General features: G+C 41.0%; 1 protein-coding gene across 1 annotated transcript in view; it reads left to right on the top strand.

Annotated features, from left to right (window-relative positions):
* Positions 1-12,792, top strand: part of zfpm1 (zinc finger protein, FOG family member 1) — a gene marked incomplete at both ends in the record, with an annotated part of 91,273 nt that overhangs the window by 25,264 nt on the left and 53,217 nt on the right. The gene's annotated exons all lie outside the window — the stretch shown is intronic.

The following is a 12,792-nucleotide window of genomic DNA, read 5'->3' as shown; positions in this document are numbered from 1 at the left end:
CCTTGTTTTTTTCTTCTGCTTTGCTTGTCTGTTGTCTTTTTTATCTTTATCACTCCTCTGCCCTTTTATCTCTCTCTCTCTCTCTCTCTCTGTCTCTCTCTCGTGGTATTTCTCTTTACTTTCCTGGTAGTGGCAGATTCTAGATGTAGAGTATGGCAGCCGTAGATCACACGGATGTACCACACTGCTATTGTGAATATGAATCGAACATTATACTTTGTGAAGTAGCCTTAGCCTGTGTATTTGACCTCCTATTTCTCTAAAGCACACACACAGTAGCTGTCCCACTCTGATGAGAGTTTAAAAGGTGACTCACTGCAGATGTGTTATTGTAAATGTAATGTATCATTGATTTCACCTGTTCCAACTCAGAATGTAGACGTTAGACTAATGAAATCCTTAGTGGACATAATTAGTGATGTTGAAAAGAGAAGAGGACAGTTGTTCTTCTACAAATCACACCTTTTAAAGATGTCCGATACCACTGCGGGGAACAAGAGTGTTATTTATTTATTGTTTTCTGTTTTTCTTAGAAGACCATAGGCAGCACCAATGGTATTGATCAGCTCAGTTGCACTGTGAATAGTAAATATATCTAGTAGATCATTGTTCGTTAATTATACAGACAGATACTGACTGAACACACACACACACACACACACACACACACACACACACACACACACACACACACACACACACACACACACACACACACACACACACACACACACACACACATTCTCTGTCATGTTTTTGTCTGTTTGCCTGAGCTGTTTTCTCCCTCCCTCATTGTGTTTAGTCTCTGGGACTAACAGAAACATCTGTGTGTGTGTGTGTGTGTGTGTGTGTGTGTGTGTGTGTGTGTGTGTGTGTGTGTGTGTGTGTGTGTGTGTGTGTGTGTGTGTGTGTGTGTGTGTGTGTGTGTGTGTGTGTGTGTGTGTGTGTGTGTGTGTGTGTGTGTGTGTGTGTGTGTGTGTGTGTGTGTGTGTGTGTGTGTGTGTGTGTGTGTTCCTCCGTGTTGCTGTAGCGTTGAGGTTTCAGGGTTAGATAAACCAGCCAGGAAAAGTACAATTCTGGACATAGATGTGGGATGGTTCATTATTGTGGTCTTTTTCATAGATACTAAGCAGATCAAAAAATCCATTTGGATGCTTTTGATCTTTTTTTTTTTTATAGTGTAATCAAAATTTTTCTCAATAAGGTGAAGAAGACTGCACTGGTTCATGTCTGACCGGGGGGGAGTGTGAGTGAGTGAGCGAGCGAGGGAGGACCATGGAGGAGGAGGAGGAAGCCTCTCTCTCTCTCTCTCTCTCTCTCTCTCTCTCTCTCTCTCTCTCTCTCTCTCTCTCTCTCTCTCTCTTGCATACCATCACTATCTCTCCTCTGCATCCCCTCTTTATTCGGGGTTGAGATCAAGGAGAAAGGATTGCAATCAGCCTTATTATATCATGCACACCCACGCACCACTGGAACACACACACACTCGTCACACTAAAAGTCCAATACACACTAAAACAGATTCTCCCACATAGGCCCAAATGTACACGCGTTTGTATTTAACCTATACTGAAAAGCATTTCAAAGAAAATTAAATGAAGTCTGAAAATCCAAGCTTGGGTCACTGAGTTTAGTTTTCAGCAGGGTAGACCTTGTAGAATTAATCCTTTCAATACATGTCACAGCCAAAACCATGGAGGATACGGGAATGACCTTGTTTCGCTGTGTGTGTGTGTGTGTGTGTGTGTGTGTGTGTGTGTGTGTGTGTGTGTGTGCGTGTGTTTCTGTATATAGTGTGTGAAAATTCTCAACGGTTTACCCAAGGACAAGTGTCTTCATTATCAATGAAGAGGAGAAGAGATTATGGAAAGAAACACTGTCTCTGATATGATATTTAGGATGGGTGCGATATGCTGGCCTGACTTCACATACTGAATGACCTTCTGTGTGTGTGTGTGTGTGTGTGTGTGTGTGTGTGTGTGTGTGTGTGTGTGTGTGTGTGTGTGTGTGTGTGTGTGTGTGTGTGTGTGTGTGTATAAAGAAACCAGTTTCTTCTTAACCTCTTCTTGACTTTACCATTAAACATTTTAGTTATTTCAACGAATGAATGTTGTTGATTGTGTGTGTGTGTGTGTGTGTGTGTGTGTGTGTGTGTGTGTGTGTGTGTGTGTGTTGTTTCCCACTGCCCCTGGTATCACCAGAGTTCACTCCAGTTTTCAAGAAGAAGACTTGTGGAATTGTTGGGAGCAGTGGGAACCGTTCGCTGCGTGTTTGTATATTTTTATGTATCAACCTTGTATTCCCCGCTCCACTTTTGGCCTTGCTGGGGTTGTTGGGTTTTGGGAGAGAGAGAGAGAGGGGGGGGTTGTGTTGTAGATAGGAAAGGATTCAATAAGTAGTTTGAATCAACCCCCTCTCTTTCTCTCTCTCTCTGTCTCTTTCTCTCTCTCTCTCCCTGTGGATCTTAGGACGGTGGGAAAGTTCAAATCTGCTGCTATTTTCTATCTGTTATCAGGCAGGCTTATCGGCTGGCTTTTTCTCGTCTGCATGCCTGGCTTCAATAGTCCAGGGTCTCTCCATCTCCCTCCCTACTAACTCCACCCCCTCTGTCCTTTTTTTTTTTTTTTTTTTTTTTAACATTTCTCGGAACAGCACCTGTTTTTAGACAGTTCTTTTTGGACATCATTTTATCACCACCAGGCCAATGAAAAGATAAAGGGAATATTTGGTATCAGCTGCTCATTTCCTAGAGGTTGTTGGTAGTATACTATAGTAGTATAGTCACATAGACTTTTTTCACATCAGTCAATGCAGGATGAAAGTGAACAGTGGTTTGATCTAATGCGTATCCCATAGTTTTCTGCTGGCTCTTCACTGACTGGCCTGGTGCTTATTCCGCTCCGGCTACAAGCTCCTAAGCCACGAGCACATTTATTCCTGCCACGTGATTGGTTGTTGCTTTTCTTCTTCTTTTTTAATGGCAGGTGGCGAGCTGCACTAGAGTCCCCCTTTCCCAGTGTATTATATCAAACTTTCATTGAACATTTGTTACATTTCCATCAAGGAACAGATCATTATTATTATTGTTTTATCACTATAAACATTAAATAATAACTATATAGATCCATTTTTGATCGACGACTCCATCTCTTTGTTTAGTCACCCCAACCCCATGGTGATTATACAAAGGGTCTCACAAGTTCCATCCATTATTGAGTTGTTTAGGAGGTTGTTTACATTCTGATCAGAAAACCAAACTGTGATTGCTGCGTCCTCATGGCAAAGAATGGCTGCCCGAGAACCACAGCATAACCTGGTTCATATCCGAGGCCACTCAAGCATTTTGCATATGGTCAATAATGTGTTGAGTTTGCATGTTTTTTCCATGGACATATCCACCAACAACAAACCATAATCAGACTACTGGAGTTGAAAAACGTCAACACACTATTTTTATCTGACGGTCTCATTTCTCTGTGCTGTACCAATGAGATTTCCCACATAGGAAAGAGAAAAAGTGAAGAGTTGAAGCCTGTTTTGTTGTACAAATACTTCAAATAAATAAGAAAATGTCATTTTATATGTTATATAATTTAGTTTTCATTAAAATAACTAAAAGTTCCTAGAATGCCTCTGTCCGCTGTGAATGATGTAGTTCTCGGAGGGGTGGAAGAAATCGGCAAAAAAAAATCAGTATCGGCAGGTTAGACTTTTTACAAAATAGGCAATTTGGTTCGGCCAAGAACATTTCAATCGGTGCACACCCTTACACATGACATGAAAGATGGTAGCTTTTTCTTTGAAGAATTATGAGCCTGAAAACATACACACACACACACACACACACACACACACACACACACACACTGTCATTCCCTGACTTTGATATGGTAACACCCACGTGTTCACTCTTCATTGCTTTCCTCAGAAGAAGGTTTTTTTTGTTGCTGTTTTTGAAGCTGTAGTCTGCTGCTGTTCCTCCTGTGATGGGTTAGGGAGGGAGGGAGGGGGGAGGGAGGTGTCCTTGAGCAACATCTAGCAGTCTGTCAGGGAGAGTCCGTCTGAAGCGCTGCCAGACAAGAAACAGTGGGAAAACACACACAGACCTGATCCAAACACATTAGATCCTCCCTACACACACTGTGCTGTTAGCAGGGAAGGTTTCAGATGCATTCAAGATGGATGAGATTTGTCATAATGCATAATAATTACAGCAGCAGTCATTGGCAATTCAACTCTTGAGTCCCCTCAACAATGCAATATAGAAGAAGAAAATGTATAACAGAAACACACAAGTGAAGAGAGCAACACCTGAGACACAAATAAACACAGAAGTACTGCAAAACACAGTGCAGATAAAGTCATACAGTGGTGAATAAAAGGTGGATACTTGAAAAATCCTTATTTATTATCGCTCAGATCTTGCACAACTTAAGCCAAATACATCTTTGTATTCAGTTATGGTTGTCCATTTGATGGGTGTATATTTATCATGTTGCTCAACCATGAAGCATTGCTTGGAGATCAGTCCTTCATTAGCCTATATAGGAAGTGATTGCAAAGTGCAGCCATAAAGCCAGGTGAAAGCCAGATGACAGAGGTGTGTATTAGTCAGTGGAGCCTTCAAGGGTCTTTCTGTCAAAGGTGATGAAATGTGCTGAAATGCAGCATCTCCCAAATGTTACCACAGTATGTATCCTTGGAGTATGGATCCATATTCAAATGGAAATGTTTGAAGAAGCATCTAAAATATATTTATTTGTTAAGCCCTTACTCACAAGTACTCACAATGTATTGTTCAGCTATGAAGCATTTGAATTACTACATTTATTTGATACTTTGATTAGTTGTAGGATTTGTTTAAGTTGATGACTGAGCCATTTTAGAAGAATACACTTCAAGCTAAGAATCCCACAAGGGGCAGGGAAATCAGAAAATATTAAGAGATGCATGAGATGGATTAATAAAAGAACAGTACCCTTATCTGCTAAGGCAATCATTTAGCAGTCATTTCTAATTTTTTATAAAAACCCCGAAGGCTAGACACTGCAGGCAAAACCAACGTTTTTTTCAAGCACTTCGATTTTGCCAAATTTGCACATTTATTCAAAGATTTTCGATATGATTGTATTACAAACAATTATTAAAGTAATTATTTTTTGTAATTCACTTTCAAAGTGATATCTTTAAGTTAAAAATGTTACCCTATTCACCAGCAGTGGCTTGCCTTACTAGAAACCACTTTTCTTCACCACAGAAGCCTTAGACAAAGGTGTGTGTGTGTTAAGTTGACCGTGTGTGTGTGTGTGTGTGTACTGTAATGGTGCGGCTGTAACACGGCGGGAGCGCTATCAGGTCTGAAGCAACATGGTGTTCCAACATGGAAAGCAGCAGCAGGGAGATTTATTTCAGTGTCCGGTGAATAGTGGTCCTGAGAGAGGCTCTGGACTATCAAGATGGGCCTGCTGTGAACAGGCTGCTCATCCACTCCTCCACGGCTAGTTTTTCTCTCCAGGAGGCTGTGAGAGAGGGGGGAGGGAGGGGGGCATGACGGATCCCCCCAGCCACTGGACCATCCATCACTAGCCAGCGAGATGCAAGGCAATGTGGGTATCACTGCTATCTGCTCTACCTGCCCCCACCTCAATGCCCAGGAAGCAAATATCTCCCCCACCCCCCACCCTCCCTTTCCTCCTCAGTGGAAGGAAACTAATTGTTACCCTTGCATGGCGTCAAGTCTCTCTCATTCTGTTTCCATCACACCCCATCCCTTAGGACTGTGCTAAAAAAAAAAAAAAGTCGATACAGCAATATATGGTGATATCTATTTATGGTGATATCTGCAGTGCATCGATATATCCAGCTCCTGTCATATTTGAACCCGCACTGTTCAGCCGGCTACACAAGACACCATCATGCAAGCTCTTTATTTTCACATGCTGTTTCTTTACAGTGAGTTAAGGGACACAGTTAGAATACTACTCATTTTCAGTGTGATCTGCCAAGTTAAAGTGAGCGCATTTTAATTGCATTTTTTCAAATGTTGACGATTATGGAAGCAAGCTATGTCAGTGTTTGGTCATTTTCCAATACCGAAACAAATTGGAAAAGGCAGTTTTTTTGATTCACATTGGTTGCCTCAATCTGTCCGCTGAATTATGAATACAATGTGATGTGATGTATTAAGACCACCCAGATCCTACACAGCAACTTGTTTTGGAGCTCTGTTTTTATCATTTTCAGTGGAATATCGCAATATGCATCTTATCGCCTCGTATCGTGATATATCATATCGTCACCCATGTTATCGTGATGCGCATTGTGTCGTGAACTGTGTCCTTGTCAATATATACCCAGCCCCAGCGTTTCTCCATATGCTGGCCGGTTCTCTATCGCGGTCTATCTCTCCTTCTCCGTCTCTTTGTCTCTCTCCCTCAAGGTTCAGCCAGTGTCCCAGCACCCCGCCCCGTCTCCCCAGGACCGCTATCTGGGAGACAGGCTTTGCTCATTAAGGAGTTAATTTTCTCCCTCCTCCTATCTCTGATTAATATAGTCAACCTAAAGCACTGTGAATTCTTTAAATTCTCTTCCCCTTGTTATCAAAAAAGGGAAAGAGCGAAAAAAGATGGGAATAAGGGGATATTTAATCGGTTAAGTAGCCTTCCTGGGGAACTAGATTTCTCTCTCTCTCTCTCTCTCTCGCTCTCTCTCTCTCTCGCTCTCTCTCTCATTTTTTTCCTCCTCTTCCCAGCAATGTAAAGAAATCTGTCTGAAAGTCGACGAGGCCCAGCTCAGTAATTCAGTTTTTTTTTAAAGCGTGGGGATGGAGGAGGGAAGGAGGGAGGAGGGGTGGGAGGGGGGAAGAGAGAAGGAGAGAGAGAGAGAGAGAGAGAGAGAGAGAGAGAAAAAACGACTTGATGAAATTCCGCTATCAGCTCCGAACCAATATGCAAAATATCTCGCTGGAAATCAAATAGCTATTATGTTTTCATTTCCACGTCGGCGTATTTGCTTAATGAAGAGGAGACAGATCAGACCGGCAGAGAGAGTCTGCAGGAGCCGATAACCGCCAACGGCTCCCAGCTATCCGCGCAGAGTGACGCTCCCAGTCACTACGCTTTTTCACTGGAAGGGAAAAAAACAGAAAGAAAGAAAAAGGGATGGAGGGAGAGAGAGAGAGTGATTTTTAAAGGCAATGGAGAACAAGAAAGAGAGGTGGTGTCTGTGTGTGTGTGTGTGTGGGGGGTGGAGAGATAATGACAGAAAGAGAGGAGGAAGCAGAATATAAAGGAGAGACTGCAGGTTGGGATGCGGAGAGACCAGGGATGAGAGAATTCTTTTCAACTGGAGGCCTTTCTAAAGGTCAATCAGTTGAAGAATTAAAGGGGGAGAAGGCTTGTTGTCAAAATCAGTGAATATCTCCTCATGATCCGCTACCTGTCTGTACTGTGTGCACACTGATTTATTTTTAATTAGTGTTAATACACAGCCTAGGCTCTGTAAACAAAGAGTATGTAAACAAAGGGGGGGGGGGGGCAACCATAGCTTGCAACATGCCCGTTTACAGAGCATAGGATGTGTATTAACACTAGAATTTTTTTTTATGCTGTGCGTGCCACGTACAGTATGAACACATAGTGGATCGTGAGGAGATATTCACTGATTTTGACATATATTGATTTTGACCAAAAGTGTTCTCCAGAATCACTCACTCCACCTTTTGAAATGTAGGAAATGATTTGAAGGTCTTAAACATGCTGTAGTTTGTTTATGACCGTGTTCAAAATGTCTAGCTTGATCGATGCTTCTAAAGCCTTCTGTTCTACTGTCTTCTTTGCATTTTCAAGCCTTTTTAGAATGTTGCTGCGTTCAGGTGCATATGCTCAGCCCTTTATCACTGCACTGGCGGCAGTCGTTAAAATGAGCCTTACAGGATGTATTCTGCTGTTGGCTGTGATGGGCCCTCTGTCCTTTCTTTCTGCATATTTCTTCCTCTCCTCCATGTTTCCATGTCTTTACACTGTTGGCGCGGATGCTTTTTATGTCTCGCGGGCATTGGCAACAAACGTGCTGTAGCATGTAATTAAAATATCCCTCTGTAAGGCCAACAGTTATCTGGCAACACTTAAAAAATGATTTCCAGTTGGATTTAATGTGGTGCCAATAACTGCATCTGTTGATATTCTAATATTATTATATCATATAAGTTTGGCCAATAATAGAAAATAAATGGATACATAATCAATCAAATCTAGCATTATAATTATCAATAGTTTTCAAATAAAAAAAACACTACAGTGGAATTTGTATAGCCAAAGCTTCCTCACTGTTTTCTTATACATTTGTAGGTTTAGAGCTGCATAGTTCTCCATGTGTGATCCTGCTATCTCTAACAATAGTCAATGTTAATTCATCTGCCGATATATTCTATTCTATTTATCAATGAATCCTTGGGTCTATGCAATATGAAATAATGCTGAAACATGCCCATCAGTGTTTCTTGTTGCCCAAGTTGTGATGTCTTCATATAACTTGTCCAAAATCTATTCAATCTATACTTCACATCACAAGATGGAAAAAAAAAAAAAAAAAAAGTATCAAATCTTTACACTTGTGGGACTGGAACAAAGCAATGCTAGAATAATTGTAATATCTAGAAATCTAGTAGATTCTGATCTCTGTATTGTCAACTAATCGATTGATTGCCTCATTGTCAGTGAGCTCTAATTTGAGATTCAATGATCAAGCGTGAATCATTGAAGTTCCCTGAAAGGTTTGTCATGTGTAGTTCTCCAGTGGGGCAGCTGGACACATGGTTGCTATTCACTTCTCATTGCCGCGGTGTGTTCACACCTGCGTTAACATAACTGATTTGCTATGTCAGAAAATATGACACATCCAATGCAGGTTTCACTGAGACAAATAAGGCAGAACATCCCTCATGCCGTCAAACATCCCACGGCAAATAACTGCACCTCGGCCCCCGCTGCATTCTGGGAACTCTATCATCATCATCACACTTGGCGAAGACGTGTACAGGGACGGCTCGATAAGTCCCGGGCATTCCAGTTCTGTTGAATAAATCTATTCTTCTTTGCTTGACTATGTCATCCCCAGAGTAATCAATGGGCTCAGATCCTTAAGGCTGAGGGTAGAAAAAAAAAGCTGATTTTTATTGAAGCTGAATATAAGGGATCAATACAGTACGTGTTGGCCTGGCTGTGTGGATGGTTCCTCCTGTATGAGGGTGGATAGGTGGGGGGGGGGGGGAGGTAAACGCTGTGATAAGAGCCCCATGCATTCAGCCAGCGCACAGGGAAAAGAGTGCAAAGTTGATTTTAAAAAGTATTTCCTCCTTTTAGCGGCTGGTGAGAAGGTAATTGTACTCACTCTGATCAATAAGTGGCTCCTCTCTAGTGTGCCTGACTCCAGGTCAGGTACCTCCACTTTCCCCCCACTCTCTCCATCCTTTCTCTAAATATCTGCTTTTAATGTTTCTCTTCACAAGTGTGTGTGTGTGAAGTATGCCTCGATCTCTCTCTCTCTCTCTCTCTCTCTCTCTCTCTCTCTAATGTATTTTAGTGAGAGCTAGGTTATTAGCATGAGAGCGGCGGTGGCGGCTTGCGTGTGTGTTTTAATCAGGCTTGTTGAGCAGGCAGGTTTGATGTGTGTTGTCTCAGTGTGTAATCAGCGGGCTGGCTAGGCTGCAGGTTTTTGATGTGGACGTTGTGAGAGTTAATAAAGCAGTTCTATCTCCGCTGCCTTCATCAGCTGCACCACTTTGTTCTGCCTCTTCCCCGAGCCGCACGCACACAAGACAGACAGCTGCAAGTCTCAAGTACTCATCTGTCCTGAGCTGGTTCCTCAAGGCAACATGGCGTTTCATTTCAACACCCAGTCCTCTGTTGTTATATACTTGTACATCCCAAAATATCAAAATATGAGAAAAGAAAAACAATGCTGTCTCTTTTTCTCCACCTCCACCTTTCTGGAAGTCAGATTTCTCTCCCCTTGTGATGTCATAAGGAGATGCCACGCCTCCCCCCATCACCAACCAAACTTGGCACAACCTCCACCTGTGATAAGCACACACCCCCAGATCCCCTTCAATCTATCTGAAGTTAGATTCAGTTGACTAACATATAATTTATCAATTTCCATTATCGATCATCACCAAATCGATCATTTAGATCATCTAGTATGTAAAACCGTATTGAAAAATATGAAATATGATCAGACGTATTGTATAGTTTTAATTTATTAGATGGTGTCCAAGATACATCAGGCTTTGTCTTTTGGCTTTTGTGAGGTTTGACCTATTTTGGTAAATGCAAGAATAATCTCTATAGCATTTACTTCTTCAAAGAAGTTCAGTTGGTTGGATGAGCACTGTTCTTGATTATAAACTAGTTTTAACCCAGGTGATAATTGTGCACACTTTTTTTCCCCTGACCACAGCGTTAAAACCTTCCAGCCTTCTAAAACAGACTTTAGCATATATATCTGTTGATACTCTAGTGAGGGAGCTATTTGTTCTGGAAACCTTTTTGGATTAATCTGAAGCAGTCCATACAAAAATAAATCTTAAGTTTATCGTTCAAATACTGCATTGTTTCTGTCTCCATTAATGACTCTTTTAAGCTGTACATATCATTGAAGGAAAATATCCTCCTCTTTCTAGGACAACCGTTGTGAAGTATTTTTTGCCTGATACATATACCAGTATTGGGGCCCAGAATCTTAAGTTTTTGGAAATGTGAATCAGCTGTAGGCTTTTTCCATTACCAAGATCCTCCTTTATACTTAACAAGCTAGAAAGTTCAGTGGTGCTGTTGGATAAGTCCCAACTTAATTGATGCCTCCCCTACAGAGATACACAAGTGGGGCTATGTCTTTTTTTTATGTATGATTGTGCCCATCTCTTGAACGAGCTCGCTCCAATTTTCTCCCGTGGATATCAACGCCATAACAATTAATAAGGCTTTAACTTTTTAAAACAGGCAAATGAAGTCGAACGCGCCGCACTTATCACACTATCCTCTCTGTATCCAAGCGAGACAGGGAGAGAAGGGGGCACGGAAGAGTATTTCTCCTTGGATTAAAGGGAGAGAGAAGTGAAGCCGGAACTTTTTTCCACGCCATTTGATGTGTGAAGAAGCAGCGATGCGATTGATTCATTAAAACCAGGGCCGTAATGAGGAGACAGAAATCATAATTCAAACTTTCCATTTTTTAAATAGGAAATATAATTGGAATTTTTTTTTATACAGAGAAGTCCCTTTGTACAATTATGATTAAAGGAAAATTAATTGTATGAAAATGTCCTCATAGATACTGGAAAATTAGATCTGGTAAAAAAAAAAAAAAAAGCTCAGGCGACATAGAACTCATTCTAAAAATATTGTGTACACAGAATCGATCTTTTTTTTTTCTCTCTCTCTCTCTTTTTTTTTTATTTAAACGATGGTCCAAATCTAGCTGTGTTACATTTTATTTTTATCTGAAATGACAGTGTGAAAGCATGCAGGCGTGGAAGTTGAAATTAGCCCTAAAGATGTTTCATTTACAAAGACAGAAAAGACTTTGTCAGCTGGGGCGATTGTTTCCCCGGCATTATCTCTGCCTTGCCTTTTTTTTTTTTTAATTGCTTTGGAAGTGAAATTAACAGAATTAGAAAAATTGCCTCTCCCTTTCTCTCTACAAGCGTCTTTATTCACGGGTATTGTTGTGTGCTTTGTGTAGATTATAGACTCCCTTTGTTCCACTATTGTAAATATATACGCCCCCAGTCACGGCTTTAGCTCCGAAACAATCGTCTCTCTGTTGGTACCGACACAACCTTTAATGGAAATTAATCTACAACAACCTGTCTGGATTGGAGGGAGAGAAAGAAATCTCTATTAATTTTCACCGTGATTTAGTTATTCAAAAACAAACGTGCCCACCCTCCTTGACTTTCCAGTACATCCTTATTATGTATGTGAGTTGTTTTTTTCCCCACTGCAGCATATTAAGCATTTCTGCTTCTTGGCCTAATCCTTTTAAAAAGCAATGCTTCTTCCCCCCCCCCTCACTTAATAAATCTATCACGGTATCCTCTCGGGAAACGGAAAATGAAGCGTGTCATCAGACCAACATAATAGAAAAACTGCCTCTCATAATCGGGGGGGGGGGAGCCTTGAAACACTAATAACTGTAAAGTCAGTCTTTTAGACACAGACAAACAGCCAATACATATGATAATACATATTCAAGGTTTTGGAGCTCTTAGCGTTACCATTTTAAAGCGGCCACGGTCTATTCATCGTATAGAAGGAGTATTTTAAATGAAGCAATTAAAAAAAAAGATATTCACATTAAATCCATATTAACCGACTCCATTTTCTCTTTTTTTTTTTGGTGGGGGGGGGATGTAATCTTCAAACAGGCTAAAATAGATCAAAAGTACTGTATAATTACTATGGTCAGCAGGGATTATGAAACTGTAATTGATACAGATCAGCCCTGCACTAATCACTCTTTTAGCTACAATTTGAGGTATACTGTCATTTGGCTTTAAGGTCCCCCTTGGCTTTTCTTGCTATTAATCTTCTGGATTAGACCATTCAGCGTGTCCAATTCTTCAAACTGCTGCTTTTTTTTTTTTTTTTTAATGATTCAAGTAAAAAAAAAAGAGAAATGGATCAGTGAGTGTGTTTAGGGTATTTTCCCTACCTTCTACACTACATGCAATAATAAGTAGCTTTTCTTTCCTTTTTTTTCCACCGGTCGGTTTACACTCAAGGCCCATGG

The sequence above is a fragment of the Ammodytes marinus genome (genome assembly GCF_949987685.1).
Source record: "Ammodytes marinus genome assembly, chromosome: 5".
Classification (NCBI taxonomy): domain Eukaryota; kingdom Metazoa; phylum Chordata; class Actinopteri; order Uranoscopiformes; family Ammodytidae; genus Ammodytes; species Ammodytes marinus.
Note: the sequence above shows the minus strand (reverse complement) of the source record. Positions and strands in the feature narration are given on the sequence as shown.